Source organism: Stegodyphus dumicola, chromosome 8 (genome assembly GCF_044657685.1).
Source record: "Stegodyphus dumicola isolate Sdum_Otavi_A_Nest chromosome 8, ASM4465768v1".
Taxonomy (NCBI): domain Eukaryota; kingdom Metazoa; phylum Arthropoda; class Arachnida; order Araneae; family Eresidae; genus Stegodyphus; species Stegodyphus dumicola.
The window spans coordinates 4236909-4259847 of NC_140775.1; the positions used below are offsets into that span (position 1 = coordinate 4236909).

The 22939-nt window shown below is 34.3% G+C and overlaps 1 protein-coding gene across 1 annotated transcript in view; it reads right to left on the bottom strand.

The window, feature by feature from the left end:
* sn (fascin domain-containing protein singed) overlaps positions 1-19463 on the bottom strand; it is a 116627-nt gene extending 97164 nt beyond the window's left edge. The window contains exon 1 of the mRNA XM_085821517.1: positions 19305-19463. The gene's annotated coding sequence lies outside the window, so the exon portion shown is untranslated. The remainder of the gene's footprint in view (positions 1-19304) is intronic.
* Positions 19464-22939: the final 3476 nt, after the last annotated feature.

A 22939-nucleotide genomic window follows, 5' to 3' on the forward strand; every position in this document is an offset into this window, starting at 1 on the left:
CATTGCCTTTGATGCCAGCATGTCCAAGCGCCCAGCAGTACGCAATATAATAACCTGCGCTTCTCAAACGGAGGTGTGCCTTTAAAATTTCTAAGACCAAAGGGTAGCTGGTATTTGTATTTATTGATTCAAGAGCACTCAGACAGTCAGAGTAGATGATGAACTTTCTGCTATTCTGCCTAGAGATAAAGATTAAGGAATTCAAAATGGCAAAAGTTTCCGCAGTAAAGACAGATGCAGCCTTATGAAGTTTACTATTTATTTCTTTATCACAAACAAAAGCTGCTCCGACATGATCATGATTCTTTGAGCGATTAGTTAAAATTGCTTTGTAGTTAGAATGACTGCTTCTATGCTCTAGGAAAATTTGTTGATATTGGGCATCATTGGTACTGCTCTTCTTCCTAGGGAGTAGGTATCTCAGAAGTGATAACATTGGCGTCAACAGATACATGATTTTCGAATTCTTCTTTACTCATTTCCAAATTTTCCAAGACGTCTACTTTTGAGATTCCAAGACGTCTCTCTTGAGAATGTCCAATTCAGCCTTACGAAAGCAACTGGTAATGCATGTTAATGTAATGTTTTCCTATGTATCGTTCATTAAACGCATCGCTTCGAGTACGTTTAGATTAAGCATTTGAGGTTGTTCCTAATTTTTTATCTTCTATTGAGAAGCAACCAAATCGGGTTCTTATGAAAGTTTGACTTAAAAACTTCTGATGATCCTCTAGTCCATAGCTGCATTACACTTGCAGAATTCGATGGTAAAAATTTAATCCTGATCATGCCCCAAGAAGAGGCCGCTGTCACGTGCTCGCAGGATTTATGACTGATCACCAACTTTCGCTTGACTTCGAAATGTTTCCAAGAAATGATTAGCTGAGCTGGAAAGGTGGAATTCCATATAAAATTTTTGAACCACAAAAATATTGCTCGCTATAACCGGGGTTTTGCTCGTTAAAAGCGAGTTATGCTCCCTTAGACTTAACATCCTACCAACCAAGTATTTTCGACTTCCTCGTTAAATCAGGGCTCGTTATAAGCGAGTTGTACTATATTTATTTATGGATCAGTGATGGTGAAGATGAAACAGAATTCGATGATGTGCCTAAAGATATAAAGGAAGACGAATATAACTCAAACTTTTCATGTTATCCGATAATGAAGATTTTTCAGTTCATAAGGCATGCCATTTCTTTTAAATAAACAGCATTTAGGTACATGCAGAAATCTAATTTTTGTATGCTCATCTCTCACGTTACACATGGGGAAATCATGAAAACTCCCATGCGACCATGCCCAGTGTTGGGCATTCGAACCCGAACAGAACTACTAGCGTTCAGCAACACTTTACCGCTCGGCACCTTGTGGTGGGCATCAGCTGCGAAACACTACCGGTTAATATCATATATATTAATATTCCATATTACTTCGAATTTAAACCGCTCCTTTCATTCAAATACTTCGGAGGTGAGATTACGTTGCAGCTTAAAATTCAGGGCAAATATCTAAATGCTTTATCTCTCAATAAATTAGTTTATTATATTAATATCTGTTTAAAGAAAAAAAAGTTATTTTTAATATCTATTATAAATTCACTTTCGTTATCATTTTTCCAGTTTGAAAATCCTACTCTGATTAACTTCGAGTGCCAGTGTTTGTCTTCCCTCCCCCGTCCAATTTTGAGGTTGGATTTTAAATTATCAGTTGATAAAGTGTATTAACTGTAACCATCTTTACTCCTGAAAAGGGGAACCTCAGTCGAATCGCTCTCAAAATCGATAAAGTTACTGAAAATCTACGTCAGGCAAAAGTTGTTTTTTGCCTAATTCTAAATAACTGACTAAAACAGAAATCAACCAGTTTGACGACTTAAATCCCTCAAGTGGCGATATTTTCGTCACTCGGGAATTCACCTCCCCCTTTAAATCAATTTTAAACATATCTGGTGACTTCAGTTTAAAATTTTTATTTGGTGCTGGTGTATTTAATTATGGCAAAGCACACGAGGGCTATCTGCCTAAGGGGTGGGATGCCTTCGTGGAGGACTTTCTAAGGGAACTGGCTCGTATACACGTTACACATGGGGAAAACCACGAAAACGCCCATGCAGCCAGCCCGTTCGCGGGATTCGAACCTCGGACCGAACTACCAGTGTTCAGCGACTTTACCGCTCGGCCGCTGGTGGGCCCTTAAAATTTTTATTCTATAACATTATGGCCATATTAACCGAATAGTTTTTCACACCACGTGTTCGTATACAAACGGACGGGACTTCGGCAGTTCTATAACAATATCCGAGTAATAACAATAACCGCGATCATATTAAGCGGGGGTCTACTGTATATGTAAGTGTGATTTCTGTAGCTACACTTACCTTCATTCGAATATTTTAAATAATCATACGTCATTATATTTAAATTACATCATTATCATCATTCTGATAAATACTTCTCAAACTAGGCGCCGGATAAAAACTGTCCGAAAGCATAGAAACAGTTTGAAAATTTTATTTTTATCTGCATACGTCCTGTTTACCACACTAATATGTCGTAAGGTAATGCAAAATCATTTAGTGTTCTTTTAAGGTGCTTGTTAAATGTTCGTATAATTTATTTAATACACACAATAAAAAATTAATCGTAAATATTTTGAAATTTTTATCACAGTACATCTTTGCTGAAAGTAAATATGATTGACAAATTCAAAATTTCCATTCGAAGCAAGAACTCAACGGAAAATATCTGAGGAACCTAGATTTAGGTGATTGGATTTCGGTCGAGTTGACAGAGTATTCACAGACCGAGACATGTTGACTCGATCAGTAGCGAAATGTTGATCTTATCACAACAGTTTCAGGAGAGAAGTTGCTAGGCGAAGATTTCATGGCCAAAGTCACTGAAACTCCGATAATCATTATCTAGCTTGGCCCACAAAGAGGTTGATAAACATTGCTAATAGCCGAAAATCATTTAAAGATCGAATGAAGAATGAAGGAGATAATGCAAACTGGTAGTAAATAAATAAGATAAAGGTCTGCAACAACGAAGCAGATTTATTGAAAATAATTCACAAACTCGATACATCTTTCGCCGATCAGCTAGGCAAATCTTGTGGGTCCTAGAAAATACAGAAAACAGTCTACTGTACAAAAATTGACGAATCATTCAAGCGCTTGGACAAGAAATTTGCTCAACAGGACAGAAGAAGAATAATTGATTTTAAAGTGTTAGACCTGCATTTCGCATGGATAAGAAATCATGACTTTTTAACCATGAATATTCGGTTTATTCACAGAGCAAAGAAACTTATCAATCTATAAAATGATCGCGTCGGAGAATAACAACCTTAATAAGTTGACCATTTTCGGGAAAATCTATTTGGAACATCTAAGTGAAAGTTCTGGGCTGTAGGATTCAGAAGACTGGTGGGAAATTTTCGAAGAAAAAATATGAAATTTACGTTATGCATTAAAAAAAATACCCTATGCAGTTCGTTTCGCAGGATTTGATGCTTATTTCTTATCTGAATATGTCAAAGTGCACAAGGGATACCTGCTTAACTTGGTGTCTTTCGTGACGGACTTTTTAAGGAAAACTGGCTTACATTTGCGTTACATATGGAGAAAGCCACAAAAATTAACTAGCCAGCCCGTCCGCTTGGCATCAAACCCGGATCAAACTGTCACAATTCATCAGTCTTTAATCTCTCGGCCACTGGCAGAGCCTCTTCCGGATTTGGGGTGAATCTCCAACCCAGTTCAGTCTCCTCAAAATCTGGATTTATTAGATTATAAAAAAGTCTGTCCCATACCTATCTGTCTATGGGGAGAGATGTTTTCGTACAGCACTTTCAAAAGGAAACTGGCTCGTATTCACGTTATACACGACGAAAAACAGTAAAATGTTCATGCAACCAGCCCCAGGATTGAAATGCGAGTCGAAATACCACTGTTCAGCGGCCCTTACCATTCATGGCAATGGGCACGTGGGATAAAGTAACAACTGGAAATATCTAACAGCTGATAAGATTCGGAGTGTCTAAAAACACACTGGTTGGTTGGATTTTTATGATGCCGAAACTGTTCGATATATACGCCAGTCAAAATTTTTCAAATTAAAACATGCAACTATAACATAGATTAAAGCATTAAAAGCATGCGTCCTAAACTTTTATTATTAAATAAGTTTCAAAGATACGAGACCCATTCACTGCGTTAGAGGAAATTCTACTTTGCATGTCTTCTGTGTGTATAGCAATGAAATCAGTTATTAGAAACATAAATTCGCTTTTTACAAATACCCATTCAAGAATTAGTTATTATCAGTCACTATCGATATTAAAATTAACAATACAGACGACAACAAGACTAACGGCTAACTAAGACTATCGTGGTCCTTCAAATATACACTAAGGGTTTGTTTCCCATAGCAGTCATAAAACAGATCGAAATATATCTGCGAGGATATTTCTCTTCGTTATATATCCCACCATTTTTGGCTTCCTTAACGTGCTTATTAAATTGCCAAGCTTCAGAGCTCATGGATAATGGATGATGTTGATGGATCTTGTTCCACTCCCGCAAATGAAATAAAATCGTTAGAACCATTAAACTTCTACATATTTCTGAATCGACCCAATACAGAATATAAACGATTACCCTCTAACCAGTCTAATAATCATTCGTTTGTACCTTCTACAATGAATTCCAAATGACTTCACATAATCACTTGTCCCACTTTTGGTACAAAAAGGCAGTCTCGGAAATGTGGTGGATTTTACTAAATTATGCATTTCATTGATTGCAAGTAACGTAAACTGTACGGAAAAAACTTCGGCAAATACATCTCCATTTCCGAATCAAGTGTTTAACGGCACTTTCGAACGCCATGTTTGTTACATTAACCGCATTCTAGATTTGGCGACATGCATTTATTTGCCCGGAGGCTGTGGTCGTTACGCTCATGTGGTTTTCATTTCTATTGTTATGAGACCAGAAAAACAGACGCGTTTCTTTTTTCTCATCTAAAAATAATTTCTAAATTTCTCATCCAGCTCGCAAAGGTATTTTCATGTGTCTCTGTCTAAGGTAATCATTTTGAAGCAATCTCTTCTAAACAAGGGTTCTTCTGTCTACAAAAAGAGCATGTGACACTAAATTTTTTTTTTTTTTTAGAATCCCTACATTTTCCAAAAAATAAATATTAAAAACACATTTAAAATACATTGAATCCCCCTCCCGATAATAATCAGCTCCCTGAGCCGAATTGGCAACTCTGAAAGAGGCCAGTATTTGAAAGCAAATCTCTAAGACGAAAGACAGCCTGTACAGAAGACCAGAATTTCAGGATCACACCAACCACGGATTAACGGTTCGACTGCAGCATTTTTAGCTCCCTAGGCGATCGTGCCCTTGGTGTTCTGTGTAAGTTAAACATAACTGGTACTTTAAAGTGAAATAAACCTTAATTAGTTGTAGTTTTTGAGAATAACTCGGCTGGCGCTCTAGGCAGTTGCCTATTTCGCCAAATATTGCAGCCGGCCCTGGGCGATCGTCTTAAGAGAGGTCCACTATATAGAAGCTATACGCATTTATAATATAGAAAGCGAAAAGCAAATTAGTACATAATTAGTTTTATAATATACATAATTAGTTTTAATTTTTAGGGTTGCTTTGCGGAATTACTGAAGACTTATTTTTTATCATTTATTCTCCTATTTATTTTTACTTCATTTAATTCCACAAAATAAGCATTTTTGTCCAGACAAGGATATTCTTTTTCGAAGAACAGCGATGCCCAACAAGGAAATCGGGGACAATTCCAGCTGGCGGGCAACATGATTATGAAATCGAAACTGAGGCACAAATCGAACAGTGGAGCAGGCAGTGTCTCGGCGTGTGCGCGTGCGGGAGGAGCCATGTGGGAGACGAGAGGAAGAGATGGTGGGGGATCGGCCTTGGAAGGAGCGGTAGAAAATGGATATTAGTAATGGTTCGGTGGTCTCCGGCCTTTCCTCCTACTCATCGATCGGGACGCGACGGACGACGGGAAGTTGCCGTGTAAAAAGGCTGCCCTTGCGGACGGAATGAGATGTGAATGCGGCCGAGAACGAGACTATCTACATTTTTCTGCGAAAAAGGTCAATGGAATTTTCAGCCGAATGAAAGCAGCAGGATTGAAACCGCACAAAATACGCTCATATAATTACTAAATACAGCAGCCTAAGAACATTTATTGTTACTTGAAAATGCTCATAAACAGAAAAACTCACAGTCGCATATCTAGAGTTCTTACCGCCTGGGACGGTCCCTAGATCTGCCGCCCCTCTAGATAATACAAAAAATATCAAAACGACATGCAAGGGGAAAAAATTAAACGTGCACTTTTTGGGGAAGAAAAATTTTAGTTCAAACATTTTAAATCGATGACATTGTGAATGTCTATTCGAATATTCTTGCTGCTAACGGAGACAGTAGAGAAAGATTTCTTAAATGCAAAATATACATTTGTAGTTATTTAATACATTTTAAATGATTTCTCATTTAGAAAACGTTTCTCACAAAATGTAACTTTGAGAGGAAAGTTGGCACTAGTATTACAGTATTTAGAACTTTGTTGTGGAGCTCATTATTTTAGCATCAACTGCAAAAACTCAAAATGACTGCTCTTCTTCGTTCGTGTTTCAATCTCTTTAGCAATAACGGGAATAAAACTCCGAAGTACTTCTTTCTTAACGAGGAATTCTTCCTTATCAAAGTTAATGTGATCATAATTTGGTTGATATTCTGAATTTGTTTTCGACCAGGGTTGGGTTAACCATTATGCGATATAAGCACATGTCTCAAGCATCAAAGAACGGGGGCATTACAAAATGTTACAAAATAGCTTTTGTAACTCTCTTTTCCTACCAGTAGTCTGAAGAGGATTTTCATTTTCGAATGAATAAATTACTTATATAACTCCACACTGCATGATCGGTTATTGTTTTTGGCGGATATAAAGTTCAACAGTTAGAAGAGAAAGGTTCGGAGAGACTTTCGACCTAGGAGAGTTTGCTAGGTTTTCTTTGTTAGTAAAACGAAAACAATCATTGCGTGGATGAATCTATTTTAAAATTTAGGGCAATTCATTCTCTTAACGCAGTAAGAAAGGGTAAATTATTTGAATATTTTAAATTTTCAGAACATGCCTCTAAAAAGCTAGGAGGAAAAGCGAGAGAGGAAATGCGATTGACCGCTTGTAATGATGTCTGACTAGACAGAGAAAAATATTACAGTACAGCTGTCCAAGTCAACACAACAGGAAGCATTCTTAGAAAAACTACCTCATCCAGATCGTTTGGCAATCCGCTTGCAGACCCCATGACCCAATACAGCTGCAACAAGGCAAAAATATGCGGAATAAAATTTAAAAAAAAAAAAAAAAAAAGTCTCTCTCATTCATTACAACACAAGAACACAATAAACTCGTTCATGGACAAAAGAATGCAGCTTAGTACACTACTTGCGGTCGTGATCCGAGTTCTTGCTAGTAATTCCACGATCACGCACGAAACTAAGCACGGATACAGGCATACACTCGAAACAGCCACATCAAGCTGTTTTCAGCTTATATCATGCTGTAAGTTTATGACACTGATGTGAAGACGAAATACAATGAAATGAAAATTCAAGGAATTTTCACACATTAGAGACTATTTTTTCTCGCAAAATTCAGTTCACTAGGCGTCGATTTCGAAACATTGAATTTTGCCATCCATTGTTGAAACCGAAGTTCAGTTCGTGCAATTATTACTAACCAATTTTTAATGATACACAAATTCGGTACATTGTCATTTCGCAGTTCATTCTTGAAAAACTCGCATAACAAAATTAAGCGTGTACTTTTTTAATATAGTCAAGTCCTAATCAAATGAAATGATATGGGACGCGATTGCTCGCGGTTAGCTGAAGATCACAGTTAGAAAGAGCAGTTAAAAAAAAGCAGGAAAAATTAACCCATTTTACACTTAATATACAGAACATTTAATGTAACAGAACACTTAACATAACTAAAATTTCAAGTAGATTAATCTGGAAAATAAATTCATCTAGTTATGTAAATTAATTCAGCTTTCAAATCCAAAAAGCTCTCTTAAATAACTCTCTTAAATAACAATAGGATGAACTCTATTAGAAAGGATAACTACTAAATAACAAATAGCTTCAAACAAAAATGTTTGCAAGAGAATTTGAACAAATTACTGAATCCAAACTCGCATAAAAAGTCGATTAGAACTTGATGCTTTTCTATTCTGGTTATGTTTAAGTATTCTGAAGTACGTACGACTAAACTCCGAATGACTATGATATCATCTGCTATTCTGTTGCTTTTCCATGTATTTTCCTTTTGCCATCTGTGTTTTACATTGACTGTTTAGCTTTACGCTGATCTGATGGTTTGTGATAGTAATTTTAGTACTACGTAACCACCTTGGCGCAGTATGGCGATTTTTCACAGATGAAAATGTAAAATTTACTTATGGGGTGTAGGTTGGTGATTATCGCGCGTTGGGCTTAGAAAGATTCTATAAACTACCGATATTTATCGTAAGTTGGTAAACATTATGAACATATGAAATAGAAGAAGATATACTTTAGCACTTTAAATTACAAATTTGAATTATTAAATAAGGATAATATAATACATTACAAATAAAAATCCTTACATTCTTCAAATCTTTTATTTGCCTTATTCTTCTCCCAAAGTACACGACGATCTATTTTCACTTAAAAAAAGACAGGAAATTACAGAGACTCGGCTTCGTGCAATTGTCGGCAACAGCGGATATCGAGAAAATGCATTTCCTCGTTGTTCCCTTTAGAAAATTTTCAGCAAAAGTTCTGTATTATTTCAGAAATTTTAATCCAATTTTTTTCCATTGCTGGCAAATTCCACAAGCTCATATTTTAAAACTAAGGCAAAAAAATATCAAGACTTGCTTGGAATTTAACAAAAAAAGAGCACATACAAAAATGGCGACGTTGCTTGACTGCAGAACTGCTATGCGCATGGTTGCCAGTTTACCAGTGCTGCATTAATCTTAACAACTCGGTCACTAGTGAACCGAATTAAAAAGATTGAAAAAATAAAATCCAAGTTATACAAGTTACTTTACAATAATGTATATGATATACAGTTTGAGTAATCGAAGCTCTACTTCGTCTGTGTTAGATCACGTTTACTGGTTAAGAAAATTATTGCTTAAGGAGAGGGATGCTTTCGTGAAGGATTTTCTAAGAGAAACCTGCTCGTGTTTGAACCTGCGACGAATTACCAGGGTTTAGAGGTGGTAGGTAACTAAGGGCAGAACAGTTAAATTAAATATGAATATATTACATACTTGGCAATATATTCATAAATCAATAACAAGTTCCATTACGAATGAGTTAAAATTTTCTTTCATACAATGTCAAGAGCTTCTAATTTCTCTCATTAAAAGTGTGTAGCTTTGTGACTAATTATTTAACTAATTAAGGCAAAGACGCTAAGGCCTCCTTGCCTGAGGGGAAGGATACCTTCATGCAGTAACTTCTGAGAAAACCTGGCTGACATTCGTCACGTGCACAGAATCATGGAAACTCCTATGAAGTCGGTACATTCGCCAGGTAATAATACGGAAGGAATTACCAGTGTTCAACGATCTCATCCACTGGGCTACTGGTAGACGTCACTGCATCTGAATGTTTTTCAGTTAGTTTTGCTCAAAGTGCCATAAACTTACAGTATTACTTTGTGCATAAACATAACAAATATATTAAAGTCTGTATAAGGATTTTCCTCGAATTAAAAAAATCCGTTTCATAGAATTTATTTGCATATATTATGGAACATTTAAGAGCATTATTTCACTTACATATATATATACAAAGTGCAAAAACTTTCGTCACTGTGGTTATGAAAAAACGGCACTCAAAAGTGACAACTAATAAAAAGTGTCGAGCTGTCAATACATCAACAAAGTTTTAATATCCTAGCTGAAAAATGGAAAGTCATTTTGGCTGACAGTACTGTCCCGTATCATCCCTGCGGAACGAAAAACGACTTCATGAATGGTTAATATCCGACTTTTATTTGACCAATCAATCATATTTAATGATCTCAAAATGTGTAGTAAACCTTAACAGAGCAAACGGATTTTCATTTATTATGCATATCAGCTGTAAATCCTAAGTAAAAGCTAAACATCCAGGTATTTATATCCATGCAACTAAAATTTTGTACTGCTTACTGACATTTTTTTTTTTTTTTTTTCTTTTTTCACTTTATATGTTAACTTTATTAATTAAATATCACGTTTCTCGCACTTACGCCACATCAAATTCAACAGCAGAATCACAAAATATTTAAAAACAGTTTATTTCCAAAATTAAAAAATTAAAATGTCCATCAACGATAATATAAGTATCGGGATCTCAAAGCGAAAACATGCGAAAGCATTTCAGTTACAACTGCAAACGCGATTTCATTATTCTTAGGGGAAAAAAATTCTCAAATGCAAAAACTGATACGCCAGAACACCTAAAATTCGGAAAACAGATTTCTTAAACTTAAAGCACAGAGGTAAATCAGAATTTCAAGTTGGGGGCGTCTTTGGAAGAATGATATACTACTAGAAAAAAAAAAAAAAAAACTCAAATTGAAATTCTCACGCACATGTTGCGCTGTAAAACCGGTAGTTGAGAGGCGTCGCAAAGTCTCGGTTCAAATGTATAGGGCTATGTTTTCGGCGACAGGGGCAAAAAAATAAATTCCTCGAAAACAATATCCCAAACATAGCCACTGTTAGAAGAATTTTAACATGCGAGCTAGAGGCAGCTACTAAAAGTTTTCTTCAAGAAAATCTGTCCCCCGTTAAAAAACAAAATGGTGAAAATATACTTAAAATCGCATTTACTCGAATTTATTACGTAATGCAGCGGTCTCAGACTCGCATTGCTGCGGGCAGAATGCAAGATCTAAAAACAGCTGATGAGCCAGGTTTTTTTTTTTAATAAATATTTTTAAAAATTCTTTAACTTTGCTTTCTAGATATTTATCAAAACATACATAATAATTATAATAATATCGTAGAGAGAAAAAATCAAAAATTTACATCCGAAATTCTGAAGATTGTTACATGCAAGACATTTTCGTTGGTTACACCTCATAATTAAAGTATATTCACCGCTAAGTATTAAATTCTGCGACTGACATTTATTTCAAATAATTCTCGCATGTTTAATTATCCATTGAATAACTTAATTTCTAAAATTAGAAGCGCCGGAGCACTATGGAAGACCGTAAGGAAAGAGGAACAAGGATAAATAATTAAATAAAATAACTAATAAAATCATTAATAAAAAATTATCTATTAAAATAATTAAATAAAAAATCTGAAATGTTTCAGATTGTAAATTACGTCCAAAGGGGCATTTTTTTTTAACCTTTTGTGTGTTACCTTTATTAAATATGATGTTCTACGTACTCAAAACCAAAAAAATTCAGTTCAACAGTAATATCGCAAAATAATTTTAAAATGAGCCTATCTTTAGAATTTCAGATACACAGTCTCACGCGCTGGAGGCAAAAATGTTCTATCTGTACAGCGTTGCCATGGCTCGCTTTGAAATCCTTGAGTTTGTTAATAAAAATTTGTTGATTATCGGTTTCCTATTTTGTAACAATTTTTGTTAACAGACTCAACGATTTCAAAGTGAGCACTGTACGGTAAAAAAAAAAAAAAAAAAAAAAATCTCCAGCGCGGGAGACTATCTGAAATTCTAAAGATTTGTTCATTTTAAAATTATTTTGCGATATTGCTCTTGAACTGAATTTTATGGTTTAAGTACGAAGAACATGATATTTAATAAATAAAGGCAACACGCAAAATGTTAAAAAAACGCCCCTTTGGACGTAATTTAAAATCTGAAACCTTTAAGATTCTCCCCCTAAATTCTATTTGAAGTTTATATTGCAGTATTAGCTAGGGTAAATTGCTTTTGAATATTTTTATTTCAAGAAGTGTAATGGCAATTTAAACATGTCGAGTTAACACTTAATACAATAGGCGCCGTCTAATATGATCACATTTATGCACGGCCTATTTTGATTACATTAGCCGAATGCTAACGTTAAACAAGACAAAAATGCCCTTCAAAAATGCAGTGCAATGTTATTAATTAGGTATAAATATGGAAAGAAACGTACAAATAAGTACTTTTCATCATTTTAACTAAGAAAACGTAAAAGATTGTTTATGAACGTTTTTAATGCAGAGTTCATTTATTAACTGTTCATAACGTTTTTGGAAATTGTTGACCGGTGCTATATCCCTAATACTTGGAGCGTATCCCTCATTGGAAGAGACCATGCCTACAAAATTAAAAAAAAAAAAAAAAAAAAAAAGCAACTTTAGTTTAGCGTGGATGTTTCTAGGAATTCCCCCACCCCAGCATAAAAAAATTGCAAAAATGTTTTTGCTCCTGAAGAAGAGCGAAATGGGTCTGATCACCGTTAAAATCGATAGCTATTGTCAAAATTTACGTTAATCTAAAGCTCCTTTGCCTAATTTTAAATGCCTGCCTGAAATCGAAACCAAGCGGTTTGGCGATATTAATCCCTTACTTGGCGACATTCTCTGTCACTTCGCAATATTTACAGTCTATTTGGGTTTTAAATGCAGACTTTAGTTTCAAAAGGAAAAAAAAAAAAAAAAAAAAAAATTCTGTCATATTTTGATCATATTAACCGAACTGTTGACCCCAATAGAGGATATATTTTCTATGTTTTCGTATATAAAAGTGGGAGGGACTTCTGCAATTCGATAACCATATCCGAATGACAACATTAACCAGCCTGTACTGTGTATGCGGTAATTTTGTGACGTGTGATGAAAATGAACTTAGCTTTTATTTTCGATACACAGTTTCCATAATTATTCTTTCGTCCCTTTCCTTAAATTTTATGAAAAATTAATTCCAAATTAAAGTATTGCTGGGATAATAAGTTGTTGCCACTTGCCGACAAAATGATTGCATTTTGTTAATGTTTGTATCTTGAGTCATCGCGAAATTAAATAAATAAAACACACGATAGGCAAAACACGAATTTGTATTAAAACTCGATTTAAATTTTCAACATTACTTTTTAGGCAAGAGTTTTTTTTCTTCTTTATGACGAAGTAAAAACAGTCGAATGATTTTAATTACGTTTCACCAAGAAATTAAAACTGGCTTTCAGGAAAACGAAACACTTCGATAATTCTGTTATTATTTCCGGATGAATTTTTGAAGGCCATTCGAATACACAAAGCCGTATAATTTAGTTCAACTGCAATATTTGTGACGATTTTGAAATCTAACACGACAATGAAATTTTCATTTAACAAAAAATTGAATACATTCAAACACTGCGAAAAATACAGTTTGATCGTAATAAAACTATGTTCATTTCAGCTTAATTAAAATAATACCGAAGGCAGTATTCCACGGTTAACTAAAATTACTGTTAATCCAAGGACAGTTATAAACATGCCAAAAACAGCAGCAATTCGTACTATAATTAACACAAAATAGTATTAGTGTTTTACCTAATACTATGAAGCAGTTTAGTTTAAAGAATAAATTCATTTGGTTTCGTAAATCAAATCAGCATTCAAAGAAAAAAAGGTACACTCGTGCCCCCCCCCCCAAAAAAAAAAAATTTCTATGTACTGGTTCTACGGGGCCGATTGACGAAATTTAACTTGCATTTTTTATATCTCGGAAGCGCGACTTAGGATTTATATTAGATTATTTATATACAGCATTGTTCTAACATAGGTATTTTGACACAAAATCGGACTTTTCCTGAAATTAAATAATTTTTTTCCGGAACTTTTCTGTTTTTTCCCCATATTTCCATTCTATGACTAATTATGCCTAAATATTAAATTTTGTAAAATTTGATGAAAAACTTGCTGAAAAATTAATTTTCATAAACGAGAAATCTATTTTACCGAGTAACTTATTTCCCTTTATCTTTCATCGCGCACCAACAGAAAAAAAAAAAAAAAAAAATGTGCATCCTTCCTTCTTTCCAATAATTAATACACAAACAAAGTGCGTAAGCCACATTTGGCGTTATTATCCCTAATAACAAATAGGCCAAATTTCTTAACGCGTCAATATAATAAATTCACATATACCTTGAGAAATTTTCAGTAAAAAAACAAATTTTTTGGAAGCATGCCTAGAAACGCATACAGTTTAAGGTAATGGTGAAATGTTTTATAGATTATAATTAATTTTTTTTTCGAAAATTTACTAAAAATACAAAATTTAAAGAATAAATCAGAAAATAATCTATTCATTTTATTTGGACATAAACCTAATTTTTAAATTGTGAAAGAAATCAAGTTTAATAAGGAAAAAAAAAGAGAGATTTATATAAATATATGCCCAATTGACATTGAGAAGCTAAAAATTTTAGAGCTAATTTTTGAAAAACTACTCGCGCAATTTTTACAAAACTTGGCACTTTGGCATAATTTGAGTTGTAGAATCGAAATATGGAAAAAAATCGATATGTCATTTCCGAAAAAGTCCGATTTTGTATCGGAATACCTATATTAGAACAATGCTACATATATAAATCTGATATGCACGCTTCCGAGATATGAAGAATGCAAGTTAAATTTCATCAATCGGCCCAATAAAACGGGAGATATAGAACCATCTCCTTTTTTGTGTGCAAGTTGTCCATAAATAAGAGAAGAATAGACATCATTAGAAATGAATCTCTAATGATGGCATTAACAATATCTTAATATCAGAAAAGGGAAAGAGAAAAATTAATATATCACATGAAAGATCAATGTGCTTGTCGTACCTGTCGTAAGCACTCACCTGACTAATCTTTATCAAAGTTTAACAATGTTTTTACCCAGAATACTCTGCACGGTAATGTTTTCGATCAATTTCACGAGTTGATCTATTCTGTCGACTTATTTATACATATCAGCTACCACTGCATTTATCCCAGGCATTTTTTTAATATTATATTTCCCATAGACTGTTTTGTTTTACGCTAATGGCCTGTGAGAGTAATTATTATGTCGTTCCGCAGTAAACAAACTTAATTTTAGAAGGGTCTCCGTTAATCCCGAATAATCTGGAGATGACTATACATGGAATACTCAACATGACGCACATATTTCAGCTGCAATGTTGAAAGCCCAAAATTTAATGCAGTTATTTCCGGTTTTATAATGATACTATATATGATGATTAAGATTCGTTTCGATGATGTGAAACATTTTTTAGTTATGAGCAGATTAAATGCAGTTTTACACATTTATTCTAGCGAAATAAATTTAAAGTTACTTCATAATCTTACCGACATCGTTTGCCGTTACACTTAAAATTCTAAGAAAACGAAAATCAACTGAATATCCCCCCCTAAAACGTTTGCCACTTAAATATTAAAGAAAATGGCTTAAATTAAAACAACTCGGGAATATTACTTCCAAAGTCTTTGGGAGAAAGGTCATCAATTTACTATCTAAGAAACAATATCTCATCGAGAATAGAAATCTAGTTAAATATAGGATGTTAAGCCTATCTCGACCTTTGCCTATCTTGACCACATAATCCAGCAAGCAGTATTCCGAAGATAAGAAACGCACGCCTAATTCTATACTCTGTTAAATGGAAACCATACGTTCTTGACAAACAGATGCTCTGGAAATGAGAATGGCCAGTGGCGGTTCGTGAGGTTATTTGCCGCAGCCCCCGACAAGGTTAACAAAATTTATTATTCTTTCTGACAACGGATTTCCTGTAAGAGAACTTGGTTTTCATACTTTTGATAGTCACCAAATTTATAACTATTCAACATTACTACAAACAACAGGCTACTTTACATAAACGTGAACATTCTCAACTGGGATTTTGAATTAATGCAGTTATTTTGAAGAAAACGTAATTGAAAATGGCATTCTAAATTTCTTGCACTATATCCTCTCTGTGTTGTTCTATACGCAATACTGTACACAAAGATAATTTGAAGTACGATAAAACTCATGTTTATGATTCTAGGATACAGTTTTCAGCACCGTTTGAACTAAACTGCTTTGATGCTGGAATATACGCCAAATAATGATTCAGAAAATGAAAACAAGATATTTGTAAGTGGCCAGATTGTTAAACAACTTACTTAAGAGCTAATATTTACAAACTCGGACTTGAAAAATAAATAAAAATACATAAATAGTATTTTAAGTTTTAAGGATTTACTACTTTCATTATTTGTTCAGTGAGACTGTTTCATTTCAGAAAAGGTGCAGATGTATATTATTTACTGTAAATGAACATTAATAGCATTTTTAATCTTTCAATTTTTTTTTTTTTTTTATATGGAAGACACCGAAACTAAAAATAAATTGAAACTAGTTACTTAACGATACTTTGTGCATATTTGAGTATTCATAAATTTATTCATTAGTAAAATAAATGAGGGGAATACTTCAAAGAATCCTCCCCATTTCAAAATAAATAAGTAAAAATAAAAAGTTTTTTTTTTCGTCTTTTTAGCCTTATTATTAAGCATCAAATACAATTCAATAGTGTATAGTTGTGTGGTGATTTTTGTACTGGCGTAGCCCGCATATGGTCATAGGGCAAACTTTGTTTTGCAAGGTGGACCAGGCTGCGCCCTAACAAAACAAAACAAACAATTCAACAGCAAAATCACAACATCCCGATGCAGTGTTAAGTGTTGGTATTATTTTTTTTATTTATTTTTAGTCCAAAGGGATTTGAGTCCACGAAGGACTATTACTTTCGTTTTGGCATTTTGCGTCGGACTCCTATAAATGTCGGTTCACTTTTCAAACTGTTGCCACAAAATGTTAAGGAGTCCTGCATTATATTTGAAGAAACTAAATAATGAAAAATCTGCATAAATGTATGTATATTTCTCGCATTGTGATAAAACAACGGTATCTAGAGCCATTCAATTTTGAATGACGTAATCCTACTGCGAATATGGGCGTCTGAAATCCCAAATTTGAAATTTGTTTTATATCGATTTCATATTTTGTAAAACTTTAACGAATTTTTGAGTAATAAACTAAACGATTTAAGAGCGAGCAGTGGCAACACTCTACGGGGGGGGGGAACCTTTTTATCTCCAGCGCGTCGAACTGTGTATCCGAAATTCTAAAGATATGCCCATTTTAAAATTATTTTGCGACATTGCTATTGAACTAAATTTTATGGTTTAAGTGCAAAGAACATGATATTTAATAAATAAAGGTAACACACAAAATGTTAAAAAAAACGCCCCTTTGGGCGTAATTTAAAATCTGAAACATTTCAGTTTTTTTTGGGGGGGGGGGTCTTTTTTCAGTTTATTATATGTGTTCAGTTTTCTTAGTAAGACGGCTTATAAAGATAAGAAACGCACGCATGCAAAGACAACTTTTAACCAACAGGTAAAGATTTAAAAAAAAAGACAATACCTATCTACCTCAACTTTTGCATGTTTAAGATTCAACTCTGAACTCATCAAAGACATAAATTTTAAATTTCTATTTTATGAAAACGTACGTTAATTTTCATTAACTATTAAGCATGTTACACTGTAGAGCTGGAAAATTCTTTTAATGCCAGTAATACGAAAAATTTGAAGCAATAATGAAAAATATGAAAATTATGTTCTTACTGATCCACACATTGGTACTAAGGGATTGTTTCTGAATTTATCGTTAAGAGGGTAAATTATTGTAAATGCGTTAGTTCTCTTAAGTTAACATTACAGAAAGAGTAGTTTACGCATAAATTTGCTGTAAAACTCTTTGCTAAGTATGCAAGAAATAACTAACCAGGGAACTCAAACTTCACGTTTAACGATGTTTTGATGTAACTATTTCAATTTCTTCGTGGACACATTAAATCCAAGAACATGATTGAAAATTAATGTATGTTGAGTCATCACTCTCCTATATTATCAAGGTTGTATTTCAAAAGAATTTCGCAAAACATAATTATTCGTCGAATGAAACATGAACGTAAGCAAATTTATCTAGCAAAAACAAAATATCAGATTTTTAATCAAATGTTTCACTTTTTACACAAAAAAGGTGGGGGATTTTAAAAACATTTTAAAAAACGGCAAAATGTGATAACAGTCGCACGAAATGTAATTAGGCGGCATAATTTACGCCAGAAGTTTCCAATTTAAAAGAACATTAAACAACTAAACATTTATGGAAAACTAAACAAGACTCGATGTTAAACAATTTGATACCAAACTATGACTAAATCTACGCTATTTTGAAGCTCCTGTTTAAATTTTAGGTTACCCACAATGCGTCTGACCGAATTTAAATGATACAAGACGAGACACTTATTTCCAAAAATTAGGAAGATTAAGGTACGTATGATTATGGCACTGAAGACGTATTTTCTTTGGAATACATAAGAAGTAAACATAAAGGAGCAAAACTGCAGACAAATTTAACGAAGGGTTCGGGAAAGCGCGTGACAGCTCGACTACATCCTGTGGTACTGTTCTGTTATCGGAACCGGATTCAGAAATGTATGTATGTATGTATGTGCATATATATGCATAAACACATACATTCGTACATACACGAACACATCCATACATTTCTGAAGCCGGTCCTGATAACAGAACAGTACCCATCCTGTAATGCGAAATTCAAAACTGATTTTTTAGTCTAAATAACAACAAGTAAAAATAATATTTTTAACACACCCTGGAACGACACCCGGTACTTGGTTTTCTTTAAAATGTTAAAACATACGGCAGTCAAATATACACTCAAAAAAAAGGAGGGTAATTATCATACTTAATTAATTGCTCTAGTAATCTATTTTATAAAACCGTATGACTTTAACTATTATTTCTCTTTCACAAAGACAGCTCATACAGACATACAGAGAGCTGGCACACGTCCTGAAAAATGAAACAAATTGTGGTATGTATCAAACAGCGTCAACGACATTCCATGATTGTTAGGGCCCCTCGCACGGGAAACCCCAAACGATTCATAGAACACATTCAAGTATTTTCATTGAGGAGCGTCGGGCAATGGCGTCCGATGGAGCTTACGAGACAGGGGTGAAGCCATTCTTCGGAGGAGGGGATGGAGTCAGGGTGCCGAGGTCTTCGAACCCTCGGTACATCCAGGGAACCCCAAGGCTCGAGTACAGAGATATCCAATCATTATGATTTGCGATAGTCTGTAAAAAAAAAAATGGTAATTACACTCACCGTCCGTTGAAATTCTCTTTTTCCACTGCAAGCTGCTCTGTCACCCCTAAACAAGTGCAAACCAGCAGACGATTTGCTGTAAGAATGCCGTCCCTGACGCTTTCGCACGCTCTCCCTCTGTCTTTCTACCGGCGGAGGGGTTGCTGGAGGAAAGAGGGCGCCACTGTTTTCGCCGGTGTCGCCAAGATGAGTAAATTCGCGGCGAATTTAGTATCTGTCAATCGTATTGTTCGCCGAATTCGGTTACCGGTTAAAAGTCTATTATTGTTGTTATTGTTATTATTATTATTTTGCATATGCTAATCTATACTGTCGACTTAAAGGAAAAACATGACTGTCGTGACATGACTTCCTCCTCCCCCAGGCCTCTTATTTAAAAGGCCTGGGGAGAGGAATTGGTACACAGGTACTTGCAATATTCGCCATGTATTACAGTTTATATATGTATACACTTTTAATCGTAAATATATATTTATGTGTAATTTACGTTAAGGCACTGGTATCAAACTCTAATTGCATCCGTGCCGAATGCACGATCAGAAAACGGCTGACGGACGAGAATTTTGCCCCTTTTTTTTAATAAACAAAATGACAATATATTTAAAATAAGTTTTAAATTTAGCGTTTTAAATATTTATACATATAAACATTAATAAAAATATCCTAAAGGGAAAACTCAAATTTATATTTATTTTCTGTCTGAAATGTGAAGTTTGGAACTTATAAGACATCTCTCTCTTGGTTACACTTTGTAATTCATATATTGACAGCTAAATATCAAATTGCCATTTCTTTCAAATAATTCTAACATATGGTAATTAGTCACTAAATTCAATTTAAACCAAAAATAAATTAATTGTGAAAAGTTCCAAGTTTTCAAAAGAAAAAAAAAATGAAGTGGGGGGGGATGAAACGAAAATCTGAAAACTTTCAGATTTTATATTAAGCCCAAAAGTGCGTTTTTTAATGTTTTGTGTGTTACCTTTATTTATGGAATGTCATGTTCTTGATACTTAAAGCACATAAATTTCAATGCAACAGCAATATCACAAAATATTTAAAAACAGCATGCATATCTTTAGAATTTCCGATACATAGTCTCGCAAGTTGGAGATAAAAATGTTTTTTTCCGTGCAGTGTTGCCATTGCTCGCTTTGAAATCGTTGAGTTTGTTAATCAAAATTCGTTAAAGTTTTATAAAACTTGAAATTCGAGCTTCCAGATGGCCATATTCGAGTGGAAGTGGCCCATATTCGAGTGGTGTTTAAAACTGGATAGCTCTACATACCGTTGTTTTTTCACAATGTGAGAAACATTCAGATTCTTCATTATTCAGTTTCTTTAAATATAATACATGGCGATAATATTCGGTGGCAACAATCTGAAAAGTAAAACAAAGTTTGTAGTGGATCAACACAAAATGCCAAAACGAAATTAATAGTTCTTCTGGGCAAATTGACCCTTTGGACTAAAAACACAGTTTTTTGTAATGTTTGAAGGGGTCAATTTAATGCTTTTTCATCATCATTTTTTTAAGATTAAATGGTATACTTAAATGATATTTTTATTATTTGATGCTTATTCATATTTGAAATATTCTTCTTAGGATTCTTAGGATATTGTAGAATCCCTTCTGCCTGTATTTGAGGTAGTGAATGAACGCGGATACGTAAAAATAAGTATGATTGCATGTAAACCATTATAAACTTCTTTATTTCTTACTACAATTCGACACATGCCAGCATTTCGATTCTGGTAAAAACTTGTAGCCTTGAAAAATGACCGAAAATTATCTTCATCACGGATTATAGATTCTCATCGGTCAATCAACTTCTTTTCTTGTTAATGTTCAACTACTCAAAAAAAAAAAAAAAAAAAAAAAAAAAAAGCTGTTCACATAGAAATGTACTCAGAAATGAAAAGATTATTCTTAGTGCAAAATTTCTTAATACAGCATATTTACTTTTAAAAAAACACGATTGAGAGTTAATCAGATCTGTACACTCAACTCCTTGAATAAGATTTATATGACATTGTAAATTAATTAGCTCCATTTATAGATTTTCCGGTGCGTTATTCATGTTCGTTTTTAATGGTAATGAAAATAATATAAACTCAGATCATAATCGAAATGGATCCGCAGGCCGCATACGGCTCGCCAGTTTGAGACTACGAAATATTATAATATTTAAACGCGACAAGGAGGACTACCTGTGTAAGAGGAGGGATGTCTCCATGACGAACTGTCTAAGGAAAACTGGTTTTTACACGCGTTACACTATAGCTTTGCCACCTCTTGGTTGACAAAATCCGGGAGAGGAAAAAACTGCCTCCTTATCTCGTTTAAAAGTATTTTTTGAGCTGCAGGAGCAAGCACACTCTCGCGAATACTTGTACATTTTGTTCGATCACAGGAAATCGTTTTAGCAAAAAAGAATATGGAAATAGAGTGCTATACAATTTGTGCAATCCTGGCTATTAAAAGTGTGATGGTTCTTAATTCTATGATAAACTGAAATCATTTTAATTGCTGATATATTGTCTTGCTCTTCTGAAGATTTCTTCACGAACAAATTCGAAACCGATTGCGGAGAATCCTTAATCAATATTAACGAGTGGTGTTTCTTGCTTTGGGAATGTACAGCCAAAGCTCTAACATCCTTGCACTTAATATTAACCGTTTTCCGATATACTTTACATTCTCCGTTAAAGTTGTCTCTCTTCATCAGCTAACCAAATTGAGTTAATCACCTGTCTTGAAACGACGTCAAATATTTTGTCTTTTTTTTTTTTTTTTTTTCTTAGTACTTGTTTACTTGTAAAATCAGAATCTTTTTTTTTTTTTTTTTACCTGACATTATTATGAACGCATTTAAATAATTTCAAAAATACGCACTTGTTTGTAGATAGCTAGCTAGCTAACTGCAGACTAAATGAAAGAATAGATTGAAAATGAGAGGGTGAGGGGAGATGAGGGCGCGTGCGCGCGACACGCCGGCATGAAACCACGACTCATTCCGTACGGCGCTTACTCAACGCTCACCGTAGATCGCTGCTGCAAAGAATATGTATTGACATAGACGTTCTTTTGTTTGCTGTGCGCGATCGTGTGATTTTCGATGCTCTCAACCATTTCGTCCGTGTACATTGTGTCGTTATTTTCGAGAAACTTAATATTCCGGGAGAGTAATATTTATTTTAAATTCCTTCCGGGAACCGGGAGATTTTATTTTACAGGACTCAACTCCGGAAGAGGTGGGAACACTAGACACATGAGGAAAATACCCAAAAGACTAATGTAAACAGCTCGTTCTCCGAGGTTCCAACCCGGGTTGAACTACCAATGTTTAGCGGTCTTAACCGCTCGGCCAGTGGTAGATTCCGTCTCATCTATCTTTTTTAACGTTATAATTAAATTTCTTTTAACGAAGGATTACGTTCCTCTGTAATGGTCTGATGGGAAAGCAAAATTTAGAACGCTGTTTGAGGTGTGCGCGAATGCTTATATCTTCGAAACTGCGCATGTTACAATCAATCTAAATACATCATCAGATAGACTGTCGTCTGGTAGACAGTCAGTGCGTTCGGGTGGTGTCTGCTGAATATTATTTTATTTCGCCGATCTAGTCGTATTG